The 21,782-nt window shown below is 54.4% G+C and overlaps 1 protein-coding gene across 11 annotated transcripts in view; it reads left to right on the top strand.

The window, feature by feature from the left end:
* The first annotated feature begins 496 nt into the window (after nucleotides 1-496).
* ATOSB (atos homolog B) overlaps nucleotides 497-21,782 on the top strand; it is a 42,004-nt gene continuing 20,718 nt past the window's right edge. For 4 of the 11 annotated variants that reach the window (XM_055791181.1, XM_055791174.1, XM_055791172.1 and 1 more), the window contains exons 1-3: nucleotides 497-571; nucleotides 7,332-7,421; nucleotides 18,550-18,760. The gene's annotated coding sequence lies outside the window, so the exon portion shown is untranslated. The other 7 variants (XM_055791177.1, XM_055791173.1, XM_055791180.1 and 4 more) reach the window with 5 other exon arrangements.

A 21,782-nucleotide genomic window follows, 5' to 3' on the forward strand; every position in this document is an offset into this window, starting at 1 on the left:
CTGTGGGGCTGGGTGGGTGGCAGGGGGTGCCCATGGGTCCGAGGTGTGCCGTGTCCACGGGGTGGGGAGGGCTGCGGCTGTGGGGGGGCACCCCGTGCCCGTGGGGCGGGACACGTCGCACCCGCGGGGCCGTGTATGGGCCCAGCGCCCCCCAGGGCGGGCCGGGGTCAGGTCAGAGATTAAAGGTCGGCCTGGCTGCGGGTCAGAAGCGGAGGGTCAGGGCGACGGCAGCCCCCACCCCAGCGCTGAGTCAGGCCCCGCCCCCTCCGCCGGCGGCCAATGAGGGGCCGCTTCGCTTGGGGCCGCCCCTTCCCCGCTGTCATCACACACCCGCACGTGGAGCGGGCGGAGCCAGGGCGGGATCTCGGCGCCGCGTGTCACCACCTCTTCTCCCGCCCATTGGCCGCGCCGCCACGCCGCGCGCCTCGCCCCGCGCCGTGCCCCGCCCAGCGCACCAATCAGCGCGAGGAAGGCGGGCGCGGGGGGCGTGTCCCCGCCGACACCCGGAAGGAGCTGAGGGAGCCGCGCAGCAGTCGGGGCCGAGGCGGCAGCAGTGGCGGAGGGGGCGCTGGTGGGTCTGGCGGGGCCGCGGCGGGCAGGGCCGAGGGGCACACGGAGCGGGACCGGGCACCGGCGGGAGACGGGCCGCCTGTCCGGCGTGGGAGGGGTTAATACGCCCCGTCCCCGCCGCCCCCTCCGGTTCCAGAAGGTTCGGGAGGGGGGGCGATGGGACTGGGGGCTCTGGCCGAGTAGGGCGAGCGGGAGCTGGGGGGGGGGGGTCCGCGGCGGGGAGGGACCGTGACCAGGTAGTACGTGAGGGGCTGCGACCAAGATGGGGGCTGTGAGCTGGTGGGGGGGCCGTGGCCGGGGCGGGGGGACCGTAGCCGGTTGTTCTGGGACGGGCGCGGGGGCTGTGCCCGGCGGCAGCCGTGGCAGGCGGTGCTGAGGTGGGGTAGCTCCCCGCCAGGGTCGCCGGTGCCCGGCGGGGGAGGGCTGCGCCATCGCGGGGGCTGAGCGCGAGTCTGGCAGGGGAGGGTCTGGCAGAGGCAGCTCTCGGGGGAGCGGGGCGGGGGGACACACGCAGCGGGGCTGTGAGCAGTCGCTGCCCGGGAGGGGCGCGCTGCGGCTGGTGCGGCGGGGCTCTGCCCCCACCCCCGCTCCTGGCCTGCCACCGCAGCCCCGCAGCCAGGAAGCCTGCGCTGCCCCCGGTCTCCCCCGCCGAGGCCACGTCCTCCCCGCCGTGACACGGGCAGGGACAGACTGCCCACGGCCCTGCCGACAGGACGGGGCCTCCACCTCCCCGCGGGCATCGGCTCAAACCCGGCCCCGGCTGGGACCGGCCACCAGCCCCGGCCCCCCGGGACGGCCCGTGCCCGAGGCACCATGGTGCTGGGGCCGCGTCGGAGGCCCGGGGCCGCCGCGCCGTCGCCCGGCCCGCAGCCCGCCCGGGCGGCCAGCGGCGGCTCGGCCCGTGCCTCCTGGGCCGGCACCTGCCCCGTGGGTACCCGGCGGCCGCCAGCGTGGGGCTGCGGGCGCCGCGCCGGGCGGATGTGGCCTGGTGGCCGGCCTGCTGCCCTCTGGTGACCGCCGCCGCCGGCGGAAGGGCCCGGCGGGGGGACATCTGCCCACCCCAGACCCGCCGCCACCGACCTCCCGGGGTTTTCAAGCGGTTCGCTGTGGCCATGGCGCCCGGTTCCAACAGGAATCACGCCGGCGGTGCTTGGCAGTGCCAGACGTGCTGTTTAGACGGCTGCTGTGTGTCAGGGAAGACAGAGGAGATGGCTGCATGACGGCAGCTGGGGTGGTGGGCTTGCCTGCAGCCCACCTGTAAATGTGATCCTTCGGGTGATGTGTACAAGGGGCATAGACTTAGCTCCCGGGTTTCCAGACTCCTTTTATCCTTTAAGGAAGGAGTGTGGAGTTTGCAGATGCTGTGGAAAGTGTGCGGGAGAGGAATGCCATGCTGTGTCTTGGGGTGTTTTGAAAGTTGCTTTCACTCAGTGCCTTTTAAAAAAGCATTGCACAAGCGAGAATCTGCTTACAGACCTGTCCTCTGCCCGGATTGTGTCGGTCAGTCCTAGCAAAGAGGGGAAGCTGAGACCTTGTGCAGAGTGTAGCAGGACTGAACCCTGACGCAAAGGAGTCTCAGCAAACCGGGTAACACATGTAGAAGGTGAACAAGGTCTGGCAGGTGAAACGTGAGTAACCTCCCAGTGTGATAATACTAGGCTTTTGGCTGGGCTTTAGGAAGGGGTTGAGGACCAGGAGAATTAAGTCATCCTTTAAAGTGTCGCCACTGCCTTGTTCCACAGCATCGATTCACATTGTGTGGGTCTCCGCGTGAGCGAGCGGTGGGGACCCTGGTAGGGACTACATGTCCCAGCATGCAGCTCCCTCCACGCAGCCCAGCCGCCCCTCTGGGCATCGCGGCAGGCTGGGATCTGCAGCCTCCTGTCAGCCCTGCCTGTGCTGAGGGCAGGGCAGTGGTGGGAGGAGGGTGGGCAGGGGGATTTATACAGGGTTTGAATCGCGGTGGGACGCTGCTGCCACGGTGCCTCTTGCAGAGGAGGCAGCACCTGCTTTTGCCTCATCTGCAGCAGCTGCTCCCGTAATGTTTTGCCAGGTTCCTGCTGACTCCCGTGGGACGTGCATGCCTCCCTTCCCATGGACCCTGGAGCGACCAGGATGTGTGAGGACAGCAGAGCCCTCCTGTCATCCCAGCTGTAGAGCTGTGGTCCTGGGCAAGCTGGGCATGTGGAACCACAGTCTAGCCAGCAAGCAGGGCAGGGCTGGGGCCGTTTCAGCTCTGCTACTCACCTGCCTTTTTTCTGTTCCCTGTGTGGAAGGTTTCCTACCTGCTGCCAGGAGGAAAGCTGCTGGGGTCACTGCACTGACTTTGGCAACCCTGTTATTTGGGACACAGCTCACTGAGGGTCTCACCTGCCTTTACAGCAAGCTGGGCAAAGCAGCTCTCGATGCTCTGTTCTCCAGAAACAGACATTAGGGAACAACAGATCATTTTAATTTTATGGGTAGGGATGCTGTTTAACTTCTGGTGGCTTCCTCCAAGGCAGGTGAAGCCCCTAGTCTGTACATCTCCCTCCACTATAGTACTGAGCTTTCCCATCCCCTGTGCCGTCAACAGTTCCAAGTCTTCTGAGCATGCGGAGAAGGAGGAAAGGAAGTTCCCTCCCTGAGGTGAAGGGACCTCTGAGGGCAGAGAATCTGCATTGCTGGTCTTCCTCCTCACTACTACCACTTCTTGCCTTGGTACATTTCTGCACAGCCGTGCTAAGTGGCAGACGCCAGAGACCACAGCATGGTCAGGGTTGGAGGGGACCTCTGGAGGTCGTCTAGTCCAGCCCCCTGCTAAAGCAAGCCACACAGAGTTGCGTCCAGGCAGGTTTTGAATGTCTCGGAGAAGGAGATGCCACAACCTCTCTGGGCAGCCTGTTCCAGGGCTCTGTCACCCTCAAGGTGAAGAAGTTCTTCCCCAGATTCAGATGGAGCTTCCTGTGCTGCAGTTTGTGCCCAGTGCCCCTTGTCCTGTCGCTGGGCACCACTGAGAAGAGCCTGGCCCCGTCCTCTGGACATTTGTCCTTAAGATACTTGTAGACATTGGTAAGATCCCCTCTCAGCCTTCCCAGGCTAAAGAGGCGCAGCTCCCTCAGCCTTTCCTCACCAGGCAGATGCTCCAGTCCCCTGATGGTCTTTGCAGCCCCCACCGGACCCTCCCCAGCAGTTCCCAGTCCCCCCTGAACTGGGGAGCCCAGCACTGGGCACAGCACTGCAGGTGGGACCTCACCAGGGCAGAGCAGAGGGGGAGGATCCCCCCTCGACCTGCTGGCCCCGCTCCTCCTCATGCCCCCCAGGGTCCCACTGGCCTGCTTGGCCACCGGGGCACACAGCTGGCCCACGGGCAACTGGCTGCCCACCGGGGCACACAGCTGGCCCACGGGCAACTGGCTGCCCAGCAGCACTCCCAGGTCCTTCTCCGCAGAGCTGCCCCCCAGCAGGTCACCCCAGCCTGTGCTGGTGCCTGGGGCTGTCCCTCCCCAGGGGCAGGACCTTCCTCACTGCTTCTGAGTCTCAGAGTGGTTCAAGGGGATAGTTATTGATTGGACTCTTCAAAATCAAAGACTCTTTACTCTTCCTGAGTCTTTTACCTGCCCTTACTGCTCCGGGCCTGCCCACACTTTCACCCTGCTAGATTTGGTAGGCACCGTGGTGTGCTGTTTGGAAATGCGCAGTGCCTGGGGGCCGGGATGCTGCCTGGATGCAGAACAAGAAAATGTGTTGTTCATAGATACATGACCACAGATGTGAAAGGAAAAAGTGAAGCTGTACTGGTTAGAGAAGTTGTGTCCTCAGCACACTGTCAATAGAACTGTAATCAAATTATCAGAGGCTCCATGGCTGGAGGAATTAATGAGTCAGGTTTGAAGCAGGACAGGTGTGAAGGGCAATACAGGAGAACACTCAAAGGGAGGCATTTGTACTTTTAACAGATGGCTTGTGGAGGGTGTTGTTGCAGGTTACTTGGCAGTGACAGTCTTCTGTGGGGAGGTTTTGTCTGGTGCCTCTCCACCTCTCATCACTCCCAGGAACTCCCTTCTTCCAGTGGGTTGTGTGGGTCCCTGTATCCCAGTAACACCACTGGGTGTTCCGCTCCTTCCTTCCATCTGCAGTGCCTGGCAACTGCTCTTTGGAGCCTGTTTTCTGACCAGCCCTCTTCCTTTGCTTTTCCAGTTTGCTTTTGCTTATGAGCAGGTGAGCCAGGTGATTATAACCTCTAGAAAACTTGCTCTCACAAAGGTTGAGGTTCGTTTTAAAAACCATTTTCTTTGACTGGGAAACGTCTCTGCAAATCCTTATTCTCTCTTGGCTTTGCCCCTCTCTTTCACAACCTCCCTTCCTCGGCCTCGTGAATGCCCAGCTGCCAATTAATATGTTTTCCCCCTGTTTCTGTCATTATCTTCAGCTGGTTGTGAATCCTGAATGAAGAGCAGCTGAGCTCACATACTCTGCATTTCAGAGAGCTTTTTCAGGACTGGCCAGTGGTTTGCAGTCATACTTGCCTGTGTTGTGGCCTGGAGAACCCCCCCAGCTAAGCAGCATGATGGTAGAACAATACTTGAATGGGAGGCCCTTAAAGGAGTCCTGTGTGTTGCAAAATGTGCAGTTAGTGATTCAGCTGGAAGTGCTTTTTAGTAACAAATCTGTGTCCCAGGCCAGGGCTGGTGTCAACCCTGTGATTCTTCTTGTTGGAAGTGAATAAAGATGCAAAGCCCTTTATGCAAGAGCTGAGGTGATAATCCAGATCTCCTGGCCTCAGTCCATTTGGGGTAATTGCATTCTTCCTGGGGAGTGTTTTCAACCCATCCCAGTCAGATACGTTGCCATTGCTTCCTGTGCTGCAGCGGTATGTGGGCGGCAGTAACTCAGCTGTGTCCAAAGCAATTCTTGTCACTGTTCAGGCTGAGAGCCTTTTGAACCTTCTGTGAAGGGTAGTGTAGTAGAGCAGGGAATTGGTGGACGGTTATAAGTGTATATATATTTACATATACACATGCTACACTTAACTGGGGCCTTTTCTGCTTATAAATTCCCCCAAAACTTAGCCCTAGTGACTAGCTGGTACAGCTCCCAGGTGGGACCTCTCCTGGGACACTGGTGCAGGCTGACCTCCTAACTGTGTAGATGCAGGTGACATTTAAGCACAAACACTCTGGGTGCCTTTGACGTGCGGAATTAGACTCTATAACCCGAAAGTTATAAAGTAGGTATGTTTATTGGGCGCAGATGCACGGGGGATCGCTCCTCCACAAGCGGGCATGCCCGAAGTGACGAACCATCTCACATTTATACAATAAAACAAATGAATATTCAATTAACACTTATACATATTTGTTACCTAAACCCGCTTACTCTCGCTTTGTATGTTAATTAGCTTATCAGTCCTTTGCCTGGAATGTGGTGGTCTTGCAGGTTTGTAGGTGTTTCATGTCTTTGTGACCATCTGAACTTCTCCAGCAAGAAGACTTAGCACTCCCTTCCTCTAGATAACATTGAAATGTCTTTCATCCTTTTCTCATCCTTTTTATAAATAGCCCCTCTGTTAGAGGAAGCAGGGTAGGTGTCTCCTCAAAGCTGTGTGGCTATGTGACCAGACACCACACTCATGACCGGTCACCATACCCACATTCCTTGAGCAGAGATACACAATCACAATCGATGTCCATTGTCCCTATTTCAAACTATTTCTCCATATCACCTTCATGACTGTTTTAAGGGCTGGTGCACCAATAAGCTAGTGTGATGGTGCTTCCCCAGATCATGATGTAAAGGCTGTGCTTCTGGGGGACCAGCAGTGTGGCTGCCCACAGTGCTGTGCTCACTGGTGCTGTGGTTGTGGTTGGAGCTGGGTTGTGCCGCCGGTGGTACCACAGGGTGGTTACCCATGCAGGAGGGTAGGCTGGGGATTGGGGACTGCCCCCAAGCAGCTTTTGCTCATCATGCTTTTGGGCAGCGCAAAACCTGGGTCTGGGGAGGCTGATACTGTCCTGGTTTTCAAGATCTGCTGGACACGAGGATCTAGCCCCCACACAGTGTGATCACCAGAAGTCTATAATTACAGCACTGGGAGGGGTCTTGAACAACCTCTTTGTGATGGTGTTGGCAGGCCCCTCAGATTTCTATTGAGCAGTTGTCGTTTTCCCCCTTTCGCTGTAGCCTGGGAAACACTGCAGCATTGGATTTGGCTTGGCCTGGAGTTGTTGGGAGCAGTATCTCTCCAGCAGTGGAGTTCAGCCCTCCCTGCCCTGGCTTCATGTCACTGCAGGGTGGTTTAGTGGGTGGCCCATGGGGACCGCAGCCAGAGTCTGTTCTTGCAGATAAACCATATGCCAGCACACGCACTTGAGTACTGGCAAAGCCTGTGTGGTGGAGCAATGCACAGCTGCGCAGGTGCAGAAGAACAAAGTCAAGGGCACAGAAAGGACTTTACTTCCCACTGAAATCTAGGGAAGGGGGACGGTGGCCACATCCTTAGCAGCCCTCTCTGGGGAACCACCCATGCACTCACGTGGAGTCCTGCAGGGAACTGGGGTGGTAACTGGAACCCCAGGAGGGAGTCAGGGCTGCAGCTGAAGGGGTATGGTGGGGTCTTTGAGGCGCTGGGGTGCTTGGGATCTCTCATTTCATGCATAGGCCACTAATGTGCTTGGCTTGGATGAGCAGTTACTGCCTGGCTAGTGTTTGGAAGGTTGTCTTGCATGGGCAAGGTGTTTTGAAGCTGAGCTGAATGTTTATTTGTCCATGTGTCTTTCCAGGTTACCCAAGACAGCCTGAACGAGCAACTCCAAGACTATGCTGCGGATGCGGAGACTGGCGTTTCCCATCTTCTTCAGCCCTACACCATAGTTAGTACCTGCACAATCGTCGTTGGTCTCTCTTCCTTCACCAGGGCTGCGTGAAGAAGCAGGGGAACCCCGTGCTCTCCTCTTGGCCCATAGGGACAGCTCTGTAGAGTAGGTGTCACCCAGGTGAGGCTCCCACAGCCCAGGCTTGTTGGGTGCTCCTGGCTCCCACCTGGTTGGCAGTGTGGCAAAGGCAGCCTGGTTGTGTGTGACCAATGCTGTTAAGACCACTGAGCCCTGCACACAATTTTCGGGAGCTCAAGTGCAGTGTGTTTTAAGCCCTCGAGAACCTGTAGTCTGTGCTACTTGCTGCACTTGTCCTTCTGCCTGCCAGCAATATGGAATGGGAACATTTCCCAGCTGCTGGTCTCTGCAGCTTGCTGTCCTTCACCTGAACAAATAGAGCTCACACAGAGCTCGTGGCAGATGTGATCCTGCTTTCTATCTGAACCAGTTGAGCTCTTCCTGCATTTTCCCAGGATTTTGTAGCTTGAGGAGGCCCTTGGCTGTGCTATATGAGGCTTAGAGTGACAGCAAAGTGTTTCAGGAGGACTGGTAGTCTTTGTATTGCCACTGTCAAGAAATGTGAAGAAGGTCAGGCCCTTGCTGCTCTGAGGTAAGCTGTCTGGAGCAGGCTGAGGCAGCTTTGGGCTTCCTGCCCCAGCCCTGTGCCTGAATGCTGGTGTGCATGCCTGGGCCCCAGCAGTGCCCGCCCCACCTGCACGGTGTGCTCTCACTGGGAAGGGAGCCCTCATCAACACTGTGCCTCCGAGGGAGACCTGTCAATCCAGAGCTCAGGTACGATTTAGCTCTTTGGAGAGGTTATATGAGGAAGCTGCTGTTTAGGATGCATGGTCACCCAGGGTCTGTGGCTCTTCCCTCCCCATGGAAGTTTGGGGCTAGTCCAGAGGCAGCTGGAGACAGGGACTCAGGCCATCTCATCCTTCAGCCCGATGCTGAAGTGGTAGCCACAACGAGTGAGGCAGGGGTAGATTTACCTGGGAAGTTAAAGGTAAGAAGTAGTCCTTTGCTGGTGTTGGTGTGTGCTGAGGACTCCAACCACCCAACATGGTTGCAGCAGAGCAGCGCCTTTATCCAGCTGAGTTGTGGCAATCACTAGTACCTGCTCCATGCTGGGATCTTATGTGTATCTTAGTGATGGAAAAGAGACATATTATGTGGCTAAGACCAGAGAAAAGGTTTGCCCTTGGTTCTGCTGGAGCTGCTTGCAGATTCCAGTCCACCAAGCTCACAGTATCCTCTCAAGGCTCCCCTGCCTTTTGACAAGAGGCATTTTAACACACGGTTTACTGTGTTAGATCCACTGTTCTTCCCCTCCCCTTGCTGACCAAATAGCTTAATATCTCCAGGGACAGTAAATCTCGCAAATATGTGTAATGCAGCAGCTTCTCCCATTACTTGATCATAGCATGAACCTCCTCTCTGGTTTGGATATCATCAAAGCCAGGTGGCATTGGTAAACTTATATTTGGGCTAAATTAATGATGTTAATTCAGTTTAGTGCAGTTGGCTGTAATCTGGAAGCTGGTACAGCTTGCAGGCCCTTGGAGAGACTTGCAGTGCCTCTGTTGAGAACAGGATGAAATGCTTTGCTGGCGAACTTGAAGACTGGGCAAAGTGGAGGTTATGTCTTAGACAAAAAGTGGTCAGCCTAATGTCCTTCAGTCCACTCTTTAGCGTGAGTGGGCTGCCATTGCTTCAGTCTGACCAGCTGATCTAGGAGTAGGTCTTTCCACTGGAAACCCCAAGAAAATGCTGCCCGCCGCTTTCTCCCTTCAAGAGATGGAGCTCTGGGTTCCTTGTGAGTATTGGCACTGGAGTTATGCGAGGAATCCCCTCTTTGCCCTACCATCTCTGCTGCGAGTCGGTCGGGCATTCAAAGATCCTGCTCATGGGAGTGTTGGGACAGCTGGATCCTTGTTCGGTCCTCACTGCTCCCAGGAATGGAGCAGAGGATCATCTGCTGAGGCTAATTTTAGGTCTCTGAACATTGCGGGTTGTCCCTCTGAGCTCCTATTTGTGTGTGATCCTGTGGCTCCCTGCTAAGAGCTATGTGAGAGTCCTGTATCCTCATGTGCAAAGGTTTTGCTGGGGCATAGCATCCCAGGGATTAGGAAGAACTTCGAATTACTCACTTACCTAAAACGTCTGAGCCATATCAGATGCATGTGTGACCCCTTTTTTTAGCCCTAGCTCCAAGCACCCTTCGGACTTTGCTTTGTGGGTGCCCATGCATTGCATGGTGGGAAACAGGCCACAGCCTTCCAGCCTTTTCCTGCCAAAAATGCAGCATCCTTCCTGTTCGTAGCAGTCAGTTCCTGTTGTTTCAGATGGGTGCCTGTGGTATAGAAAATGGTCTTCCACGAAACCTCTGGGTGTGGAAATACTCCAAAGTCCACAGCCAAGTGAGATGGGAGCCCAGCTCTGGGCCTGTCTGTATGGGTGAATGGCTGCTTGTTGTCTGCCACCACCATCCTACAGCACAGCACAGGGTGAGACCTTCTGGCCTCTCCTTTGTCTGTACGCCCAAGACTTGTGGCCTCTCTGCACTTGTTGGTTTCCACCTGCTCAGGTGATTTTTCAGCAGCACTGAACTTAGCACTGAGCTTAGCTAAGTTTCGTGTTGAGGCAAGATGTGGCTCTGCAGTTTTGGCACATCTTTATTTTTAGCCTGTGTAAGGCACGGTTGATGGTATCAGAAGGAAGTTGCGTGATCTCCTGAGCTCTGTGACTCATCCTGGATCAGGACCGAGGCTTTGCTAGCTTCTGCTGTAACCTTCAAGTGATGTAACTGGTTGTGGTGGGCCCTACTAGATCTGGGGAAGGGCAGAATGGGGAGGGAAGCAGAGCTTTTTAGAAGTTCTTTATCTATTCTGTTAAGTCGTTAAATTCATTAATTGAAAGATATTGGCAGGTATCCCACCTGAGTGTGGTTCAGCAGGGTCCTTTGTCTTCCCCTTGTATCTTGTGCCCCTGTGGGAGAGGTGAAGGGGAGAGGAGCTCTGCTTACATGACAGGTTGGGTAACTGCTTAGCAGCACAGTGATGGTAGACAGCAGTTTTTAGGACAGGAAGCAAAGCAGGATCTGCCTCTGGTTCAAGCCACAGTGAGGTTTGGTGCAGAGGAACAGACCTGCTTGAAGTGGAAGTGGCTGGGACTAGAAAGCAGAGACTTAAGAGGTGCCTGCCAGGCTGCAGCAAGTCAAATCTGGGACCCTCATTTCCATCAAACCTGGTACTGCCACAAGGTAGAAAGAGTTCATGGGGCTTTCTGACCTGCCGGCAGCCGTGTTGGGCTGGGCTGGGCTGGACAGGGGCTATGTGTCACCACCACGGAGCGGGCAGCACAGGGCAGGCGTCGATGTTGAAGCATCCCTGCCTGCCACATCATGACGTGGGATGCACCTAGAGGGGCCTCTATACCCCACATCTGGCTGCCTGGCTCTCCCGTGTTGTGCCTTGGCACTGGGCACGGTGGGGTATGGTGCACCAGGTCCAGAGTAGCCTGTGAAGCAGGTGAGGGTGATGGCTTGTGGGAGTGGACATCCACCTCTGTCCCCTTTCCTTCTTCGGGGTAATGAACAGCCCTTCAGGAGCATGTTGAGGCTTCTGGATGTTGTTCAACTGGTTTTGTGTGTGGGGCAGCAGGGAGGGAGCAGTGAGGCTTGGGGGAGCAGAGACAAAGGAGGGAGGTAGCGGGGCATGCTTGGGGGAATTGCTATGGCAACTCGCTGCTGGCTGCATGCTGCACTGTGCTTTCTGCAGTGCATGGTGGAGGAGCAGCCCTCGATGCAGCACCATCCTAGCCATGCCATGGGCTTGGCACTGCTGGGCTCCTACATGACAATCTGGCACCTGAAGCCATTTTCCTTGGGCAGCAGCTTCAGGGTAGGTGGCCGGGGATGTTTTGTCCATCTTCTCCCCTCTTTTGCCTCCCGCTGGGGAATGAGCAGTCAGCTTCTCTTTGCAGACCTGTTCTGTTTGAAGCCTCAAGTTGCAGAGCAGGCTCAGCCAGAAAGAAACCAGTCTCCTGAGCCCTCTCACTGTACGACAGAAGAAAGCAAGTCATTCTGCTGCCCTTGCTTATCCTCAGTTAATCGATGTGAGTGGCTCCAGCCGTGCCTGCATCTTCCCAGGATGCTTAGCCCTGTACTGTGCTTTCTACCTTGCACAGCCAGTTTGCCTTGCTCTGGGATATCTGTACTCTGATGGAGAGCAGATGCTTTAGTAAGCCCTCTGGTATGGTCTGAGACCACCCTCTGGAGCACACAAAAGAGTGGTTAAACATTTCTGAAGCTGTCTTTGGGCAGACCTCTTGCCAGGTGCTATCAGAGAGCTGGCCTCTGTTGCTGAAGGAAGTGGGGAACACCGTGCTCCTTGCTGCGCAGAGAGAATGGGTCAGGAAGCTGGCTGCAGCCATAATGTGAGCGTGACTGAGACCTGACCTGTCATCCATGATGTGCCTAAAGTCCTGGATGTGAGCCAGGGGGAAGGGACTGGCTGGCAGCAAGCACAGCTTGCCCATCTCAATGTGGATGGCTGTGTGAGCTGTAAACTTCTCTCATTACACCTCTCAAAGGTCAGTGCTCTGCTCGCAACAAGCTACAATGCCCTGCCCACATCTCTGCACCCAGCCCAGAATGAGAGGGGAAGGAGCCTGCCCCACCTTCAGAGGATGCTCTGAGGTCAGATGTGTGGGCTTGCCAGGGGGTGGCACGCACTGCTGTAGCACCTGTGACTGGATTTCATCTGGCACTAGGATGTTCAAGCAAAACTGGAGCAGCAAGGATGCATGTCTGTGAGCTGCCCAAATGGGTCTGCACTCATAAAAGTCATGATTCTTGCCTGACCTGTGACCCCTTCATCCAGCTCTGAACCAGGGTAAAAAGCCTCAGAAATTCCCCTGAAAATCGTTTCACTATTTCTGATCTGTCATAGTGTCCATTTCCTATTTAGGGTGATTATAAGATCAGTATAGACTGCCCAACACTGTCCAGCTACAGTTCCAGTCATCTTAAAATCCCAAGTAGGCTAGACTTGTTTGCAAAAAGTCCCCTGGACTCCAGACTCTAATGTTCCCAAGGGAGAGCAAGCCAGGAGGTGGAAGCTGGAATGTGGAGCCTTTGGGAAAGCCGCCTGCAGTAGACAGTTTCCCCTCTCCTGCTTCTGACAGGTTCCTTCCCTTTCCAGAGGCGAACAGCTTGCTCTGCACTGGCAGCTGAAGCTTCTTTCCCATGAAGGAAGCTGGGACACTGGTAACTGACACTGAAGGCAACTTCAGATCAGCAGCTCGAGCACTGCTCTTCATGTATGTGTCCTTCAGCACTGTGGTGTGAGAACTGGTGTTACAATATATTACAGGTGTGGGTGATGGCAGACCTTGGTCAGAATCCATTGAGCCAAACTGTAATTCCCTCTGACCCCCCTTTCACAGCCTGTTATTTCTGATTTTTTCCACTGGACTGAGGCCCCAGGATGTGCTATGGAATATCATGGAGTGGATGCAGAGCCCAGCAGGTAAGGCTCTGGGTTACGTATGGGTGTGTTGGGATGTGAGTTGCCAGGTTCTAGGGCAGAGGGTATTTTCACTTCTGCCATTTGTACAGCACCTTACATGCTGAGATCCTTGCCTAAGACTCAAGCTCCTGGGCGCTGTGACCTGATGAGTTATAACTGTGTCATCTTTGAAGTGCTGCTCCCTCTTTTTCTGTCTTGCCTCTTCATACTACACATTTTTAAGCACAGTGCAAAGGATCAGAAAAGCCCAAAGGCAGTGGGGTCACATATTCTACTCCCAGTTTGGGGAGGAGTTAAGACAGGCAGTGCTGGAATAAGCATTTAGGGAGAGGCAGCCAAGAGAGATTTCCTCCTGGCTGAGCTGTGGTGTTCGAGTTTGGAAAGTACTGTGTGGGTTACGTGCTGCTGGCTTCGCTGCTGCCATTGCCTTAGGCAAGTCTGGGACAAATGCATGCCTGCAAGTCAGATGGGCACACCATCCTGAGCAGTGTCACTGAAAAAAAGGCCAGTCTCCTTTCTGGACATCAGGAGCAATCTTAAAGCTGCTGCTGCTGTGGGAGGAGTGCTGGGGATTTCAGCAGAGAGATGATGGATCATTGGGACCAAGAGGAAACTTTGACTCGGTGGGTGTTTCTACCTGCATTCCCTAAATTGTGAGAAGATAGTGAAGCCCAGAAGTGCTGTACAGATTGCCCAGTGGAAGATGCATAAAGAATAGCCTGCAAGAGCCAACTTTTTGCTTCAACTCAGACCTGGAGAAAATGCCTGGACTCTGTGCACTGGGGTTTTCTTACTGCCAGTCAGCAGTCTGTGGCTGTGCAGAGAGAGCATAGCCTAGACGCGTTAGCACAGTCACTCAAGTCCTTTCTATACCAGTGTTTGCATTACTGATGAGGTTAGCATAGCTGGGCCGGGGTGGACAAAGAGGGTAATTCTCAAGGTGCTCTCTGCTGTGGCTGACAGCAAAAGAAAACAGTTATGGCATGAAGTAGCAGGTCAGAGCTTTGCTTTCAATTTATCTTCTAGGAGCGGCAACAGCTAAAGATAAGAGCTTTTTTTGAAGAACTAGAATATTGTCAGGCTTTTTTATCTGGGTTTGGTCTGCCGACCTCTCCCCTGGGCTGGCAGTCTGGGATCTTAAGGTGTTTGCAATGACTTGTCCTAGCCACATGATAAATCTGGCTAGAGAGAATGCAAAAACTGGTGGCATCAGTCTGCCACCATTCTTGCTGCTGTGCCTGTTTTCTGTAACCAAAGGGCTGTTATGTGGCTTAGATTTGTGAGGAAACAGACTTACATCTCCTCTCTTTCTTCTGTGCAGCTATCTCCCTGGCAGCACAGTTGGAATGATTTATTATAGATTACAGCTCTGTTTAATTCTGTTTCCCTACAAATATCATACTGTTAGAGTAACGGAGCAAAATGCAGTGGTGTTTCCGGAGGAAGGCTGCTATCAGAGGCCACCCCTGGAAGCAAGGAGGAACAGTTTATCAGGAAATGCCTGTGTTCATGTGCTGGTCGCTTTTGGGAAGGAAAAGGCATCTCACCCTTGAAAGCTTCCTCACTACATGACTCCAGACGTTGTTGATGGAGCTGCACCAGTGTGAGCAGTAGTGAGAATGCTGCCCTCCAGAGCCTAGGAAAGGTCTGACCGAAGTGGTGGCCTGGGAAGAAAAGTCAATTTCTGTCTATAAGTGAACGTCCAAATGTGTTTTTCAGAGTGTTTTGGTTTAGTTTGGGGGTTTTTTTTTTGGTGGTGGTGGTGGTTTAACTTGGGGTTTTTTTGCTACTGAAAATAAAAGGTGTGGCTTGTGCAAATCCTTGTAAGGAAAGAGCAGGGAATTTACTCTGGATTGAGCCTGCCTGAAACTCACTGTGTCTCAGATGTGTGTTAACAGAGAAATGAAAAGATTGTGCCATAAAGTGATAGGGGATAATGAATTTAATCCACTATTATGTTGTCCTGGGAGATAAAGCTAGGGCAAGGGTATTGGCAATAACATTATGCTTTGCATGACAACAACAGCAAATACCACCTGAACGTGCTTCCCCGGGGAGAGGTGGAAGGGTCTGTTTTCAGAGAATCATCAGGAAAGTGGAGTGAGGCAACCAAGAGACACAAGCCTGAGGAAAGATGCCAGGATATTTGCAGAGAAGAACAGCATAATGGCTGTGCATTTTCTGCAGCTTGAGGTCTGCTTTCCCATTCAGTGGCCCAGCTGAACTGGACAACGCTGAGCTCTTAACCTTGTTGTGATCTTGAGAAATGCACTAAAGAAACTGTAACTTCAATAACATTAGTGAGATGTCTGACCCAGAGCCTGAATGAACAAATCTTTATCTTTAGCTTCTCTGCCTACAAGGTAGTTAGTTGGATGGTGATTTGCTACTGCTTCAGACATAGGAATTTTAAAGGACGCTGGTGTCTCCACACTGCTGTGGACCTGGTCCTGGGAAGCTTCACTGGTAAGCAGGCTCAACACTCAAAAGGGTTTTTGGGGGAGTGTGATGAAAACAGAGAGGCAGAGGTCAATACCTGGAAACTTAATCAGCTCCTAGAGCTGAACCAGAGAATCCAAGTCTTTACTCAAACACATGAATCTTTTAAGGTGAAGGATGCAATGACCTGCTCTGAAGGAAGTGTCCGGTCCCCCACCAGCTGTTTGGGAGCCAGGGCACCCTTCTGGTTCGTAACGCTCAGTCTGGGCTCTGGGTCTGTAATGTTTTTTTCTTGTTTTGTTTCATTTCATTCCTACGTGGTATTACCTTTATTTTCTGGGCCATGCTGAGCTATGTGCATCTGATGCAGGGCCCTGCATGTCCCTGTCCCCTCTGGTGCCAGAGAGCACTTGGGTCAGTCCGTAGGGCCAGATGTAGCCCAGCAGAATGCGTGCAGTCCATATGGCCAGCAGCAGAGTGGGGCCAACTCCTGCTTCAAGGAAGGTGGAAAGAGAGGAGGCTGGTAATCCGGATAGCTGCTTGGCATAAGCCACGTGGGTATCTCTATCTTGCTCCATCGCTGGGGTTTTCAGAGGTGTCAGTACTGCTTTTGCCCTACTCCCCACACTGTGCCTGGTGCTGGGGGCTGCCCACCTGCTCTCCATCCTTGGGGCAGGGATGGCACGCTGTGACTCAGTTTCCCTGTGGCCTGGGGAGCAGGGAGGGGTGGAGTGGGAGCGGAAAGGGGCAGAGGGGAAGTTACAGCAGCTGGTAGGAAATCGCATTTTGGGGTGCTGCAAGGTGGCCCTACCCCATCCTGTCTGCAGAAGTGGTGTTTTGGTGTGCCAGTGGTACAAGCCTGCTATGTCATGGAGACATTTTGTGGTGCTGCCAGGAAGCTCTGTTCCCATCCCAGCTGCAAAGCTGGCATTTTTGAATGCCACAAAGCAGTCCTTGCTCCATGCTGCCTTCTGCTGTGCTGGGGATCATGCTAGGGCAGGGAGAGCTGGCAGCATCTTCCATCCTCTCTGCATTCCTGTGTGCAGGGTGTACAATTATGGACAGTCCCGTGGCTCTGCTTCCTCCAATGGGTGATTTATGGGCTGCTGCTTAGGATGTGGGTCTGATCTTACCTCAGACAAGGCAAGAATCAGGAGTGCTGTTAGCTGTGCACTCACCTAAATGCAGGCTGTGGAGGTAATGGCGTGGCATCCCTCGCTGTGTCTGCACCTGGGCATGGAGCAATGACTGCCTGGGGGCAGGAGCAGAGGAGTCCTTGTGGGAGTGACAAGGGAGTGCCTGGTCCCACCTGCTTCCTTCTTCACCCCTATTCCTTCCTCGCAGCTCCAAATCTGCCTGCATGGAGCACGTTTTGTAACAAACCTGCTGAACTGAGGGGAGGCAGAGCAAAACCAGGAGGCTAAACAGCTGCAAGCCCAACCCATTGCCTATGTTGCTGTAGCAGCGTGGGGCACAGGGTTCCCACATGCACGTCTTGGCAGTAGTTTGTATTGATGATGAGGGCAGTCAGAGACATCTCCCCCCACCCTGTCCCCCCACCCCGCTGGGTGTATCTGATGCGTCCTGCAAGCTACCAGCAGACTGTCAGCACAGCTCTTTTGTAGGTGAAGGGTAGGTCCAGCTTCCCATGGATGCTGCAGCCCGCTTTGCTTCTGTGAAGCACTCTTTATTTGAGGCAGTGCCCTAAGGGTTAAGCCACAGTAGTGGGATAGGGTTTGTATCAGGAACAAAGAGGGCTTTTAAGGTCTGTGTTGGGCTAGGAGTAGAGGGAATGGATTGAGCCTTTCCCAGTGTGTTGAATTACAAAGGTCATGGAGACCCTTTTTCTGGGAGGCAATGGTGGCTGAGGTCCCTGCTGGAAGTGGGGCAGAGAGAAAAGGAATTGTGAAAGTCAGTGTGAGCAACTTCATGGGAAGCTTTAAAACCAGAATGAAAACGGGAACTGTATGCTGAGATGAATGAGTGTTGAACACAAGGCTGGGAGCCAGGAGGCCAGGACTGTAGGCTTTGTGCAGGCCTCCTGCCCGGGGAGTTTTGGGTGGTTTGGTTTTGGTTTTCCCCCTCGTATTGCATTTGCATCTGCCCCCACACATGGCACCTGAATTTGCAGCGTCACTGCTGTAGCCAGCACTTGGGCCTCTCCAGCCTTCTGCGAGCCAGTGAAGGCTGTAGAGGGTGAAAGGCAATGCCCGCAAGGGAGGGTCTCTCCAGAATGCAGAAGAGGAGACAGTCCTGAGTGCCTGCAGGCACATTTTGCCTTGACAGAAGAGGGAAGTTGACTTTTCAATGCCTGCCCAAGCTAAAACTGGATTTTTTTTCATGTGTAGTTAAGCAGGAGAGCCTGATTCTAGCTGCTTTCCTAGCCCCTCTGCTTAACGTCGTCTGCTCAGGTTGCCCTGTGGGGCACAGGACCAGAGGGTCCAGCAAAAGAAGCTAGGGAGGGGGTGGATGGCAGAGACCTGTTTCCCTTCCCACAGCAAGGCTGAAAGAGGACACAGCTAGTTTCCATCTTGAGCTTTGGATGGCATGAGCCAGCTGGCCAGCCCACCCAGGACATGTACAGAGGGCTGCAGGATGTGCTGAGTCAACAAGAGCATCCCCTTGCTGAGGGGGGGGGCTGATCAGGGCTGCCAAGACAATAGGGGTTTCCAGCTTGCAGGAAGGGTGAGCGCCAGCTGCGAACCACACAGTGGGCTTTCCAATTTTAGCAAACATGGATTTGTGTTACCAACCAGAAAAGGCGGTTTAGTCCTTAAAACTTTCAGGCTGGGTTACGAGGCACTTGGCCATTCAGCTCCTTTCCCTGGCACAGGCATGCTCCCCCATTAAGCTTTCATTTAAAGAAATCCCACATCTGGTCTTTATGTTGGATCAGATGACCTTGGATGTGATTTTGGAGCAAAGGGCTGATGCTTCATTCGGCTCCATCTAGGAGATGAAAGCTGGTCCCAGTAAATATGACCGTGAAGGTCAGTGCAGCCACCACCTAAGTTAGAAGCCTGGTGGCTACTCTGCTTTTTCAAGCACCATGAAGGGAGAACTGTAGGGAGCGCAGAGCTGCTGTGAGAAGGAGAACACAGAAACGGAAGGCTTGGTTTGGGGCTCTTGGAAACCATAATGCCTTCTGTTCACAGGTAGATGGCCTGTTCTCAGAGTTGCTCTCTGCGCCTGTCCTTGTGAACCAGGAACTGTTTCAGTTGAAGTGTCAGCGTTGTTTACTTCTTGCTGCTTAACACTGACATTGAGAAAGCCTGAACCTCTCCATCTGTTGTTGTCCAGAATCTTATCTTCTCATCCTGTCCTCTGGCATCACCTGTGCTGCAGAAGCATGCCACTGACACAAAGGTGGGTGAATAAACTGCCTTCTCTCTGCTGACAGTTCCCGACTTGCTGACCTGAAATGTGCTATTTGGAGGCAGCAAGGTCTTGTCGCTGTACTTTGGAGGGATGCTCTGCCACTCTCCTTAGCCACCTGAGCTGCAGGAGGGGAACACAAGGCTGTTGCAAGGGATCCTCTTGGTGTGCAAGAGATGGCAGAAGCAAGGGCACCTTTGTTGTCTCTTCTTTGCTTTTCCCCCGAACCTGGATGGAGGCAGGTGTCGTAGGTGGGGTGTTACCCCTCTGTTAGTCACAAACAGGGAGCTGGCAGGAAATAGTCACAGTCTGGCTCAAATTGGAGCAGTGTCTGTCTGCCCTAACTGGGTGTAGGGCACATCTCTCAGCTTCTCCATTGCCTGGGGGTGATGGCAGGGAGCCGGCCTTGTGTAAGAGCTCACATAGGTTATTGTTGCTCTCTCAGGGTCTCCCAGAGCTTGTAGCGATGCCCGTCTTTTCAGTGATGACATGCTGATTTAAGGATGTGCATTTAAATTGCTGGGTCTGTCCTGCTGGTAGCTGCTGAGTTTCGTTAGGTGCTTGCCCACTACTGTGACCTTGGTGACACCATGACTGTAGTGTTGGTCAAGTGTTGGCCTTGCCAATGACACATGGTGAGAACTCTGGATCTCCCCCTCTGCCTCCCTAGGAGGGACCCCAGGGACTGGAGCATCCTGATGAGAGGAGGGGTGGTGTGCAGGGGAAGCTGCTGGAGCCCATGGGACCCTTGGTTTTCTTTGCCCTGAGAAGGGGAAAAAGGCTCTGTGTGTACATGGTGAGTATCAGGAATGTTAAAATACAGGGAGAACCATCAGTTCTGATATGCAGTCTTGTGCTTTGGCAGAAAATTGTTCTTTGTCTCTATTAATACATGACATCTGAGCCCAAAACATTGTCCCTCCCTCCCTCCCTGGCCAAAGGATGGTTTAGTCTGGCCTTAATTCCTGGGTGCCAGGGCCCCCTGACCCTGCTGGGGCTGCGTGACCCTGCTGGAGACTTGATGCTCAACTGACTTGCCCTATTGCAGCACCAGCAAGGGTTGTCCGAAGTACTCTGTGTGTGCCTGTGGGCAAAATGCTGCGGCTGGCCAAGCATTCCTGGGTGGAAGGGACGAGAGCCCCTTGTCAGAGTGGCTGTGACAAGTGGAAGGTGGAGAGGAAGGGGTGAGAGAAGGGCCTGTGACTGATACTCTTAATTTGCTCCTGTAGTCAATGGGAAATAGATGCTCCAGCTGCAACAGTCAGAGGTGCAGATCCATGACCGGGTGTGCTGCACAGACTGGTGTTTCATGTGCGCCGGCGCTCTCGTGTGCTCCTTGACACAGATGGATGTGCTTTGGTACACAGAGCCGCTTGCCGGCTGGGAGGTGTGTGCCGCAGCTCTCGCTGGGCTCAGCGCAGCTGCGGTGTGCGGTCTTCCACTTACCGCCTCCGTCTGCTCTGGTCCCTTTCAAGAAGGGGGCTGAGGTTAGCTGGAGAGCCTTCAGGATGAGTGATGCTGGGGGAAAGATGAAGGGAAGGGATTTGGGGCAAAGCTCATTTGAGCTTCAGCCCTGCCAGGGCATTAGGGGAATTGCTAGTTGGAGAAGCAGCCTGCAGAGAACATGTATATATAGCATAATGTGCGTGACTCGTACTGTCCAGATTCAGGAACTGACCAAGCCTGTGGGCCTTGCATGGGCAGTGGCACTAGCTGATGCCAAGTGACTGTAGCTGTGCTTAGAAGAAATCCCTTTCTGGATCCCAGGAGTCTCTCCACCCTGGACAGCCAAACTGGGAAGAGGCACAGGCTGGGAGGGGGCACATTTGGCTGTACCCAGACCCAGGTTTAGTTGGCAGATGGCTTGCCTGGGGGTCTGAGCTGCGGCAGTGCTGGGTAACCCTCCCACAGCCAGTGCTGGGAGTCAGGCTGCTGCAGGGCTGATAAAGCGAGTGTTTGCCTGGAAGGCAGCTTTGGAGCATGGAGGCAGCCCTCGCCCAGCATCACTCCTTATCTTGGCAGTGCTGGCACTTGTCATGGCAGCACTCCTGGCCTGCCTTTCTGCCCCATCTCCCTGCCACGGACTTGAGCCGGCGGCATCATCTCTGCCCCTTCTGCCGCTGGTTGCTGCGGGAGGTGAGGGCTTTGGCACAGCCTGCCCAGGCTCCCTGCCCAGTTCACTGCTGTGCGGAGTTTGTGGCATTGCCCTGACAGATGCGGCCAGGTTGCACACTCACACGTGTGTGTGTGTGTGTGTGTGTGCACACAGCTGTGGCAGAAATGGGTGAGTCAGGCAGGAGGAGAGGGTGAATCACAAGGGACGAGAGCCAGTGGGAAGCAGGAGGCAGGTGCTTGCCCAGGGCTGGGCTTTAAGGGAGCCCAAGGGCATGGCAGCCCATGCTGGGTCCCTGGGCGATGTGGTGAGGGTGCTGGAGGAAAGTTGGGAAAGCCACAAGGCTTAGCAGGTGGAGGCAGTGCCTGTGGCTTGGGAATGGGCCAGGATCCAGCTCAGCCACGTGTCAAACCCATTCTCTGCCTACGTCTCCTCCAGCCTTGGGTATGTTGCTGCCCTGGAGTGTCCTGGGGCATCCTCTGTACTGAGGTTTCCCAGGAGGGACCCAAGACAGGCACTGCAAGGGAGCAGTGTGGTGACCAGGTATGGGGTGGATCTTTGTCCTCACACAGACAGTGAGGTGTCCAGCCAGCTCTGGGCAGGCTGAGCAGGTCTCTTGTGGTCAAATCTTGCCCAGTAACCTTCCCATCTGCTCTGAAAGAGTGGTGAGAGGATGGAAAAATGAATGATCCCTGATGGGGCAGAGCGTGATAAACAGATAGCTCTGAATTAAGTGAATGCAGCCCAGGGAAAGAGCTGGGAGGGATGATGCACTGCAGATCTGGGGCCATGGTTGGTCATTCGCCCTGAAATCCCTTGTGTGGTGTGGATGCTGCTGCAGATCCTCTGTGTGTGTGTGAGTGCGTCACAATGGCTGCTTGCCTCATCCAGGGACCTGCC

Source organism: Falco peregrinus, chromosome Z (assembly GCF_023634155.1).
Source record: "Falco peregrinus isolate bFalPer1 chromosome Z, bFalPer1.pri, whole genome shotgun sequence".
NCBI classification, from domain to species: domain Eukaryota; kingdom Metazoa; phylum Chordata; class Aves; order Falconiformes; family Falconidae; genus Falco; species Falco peregrinus.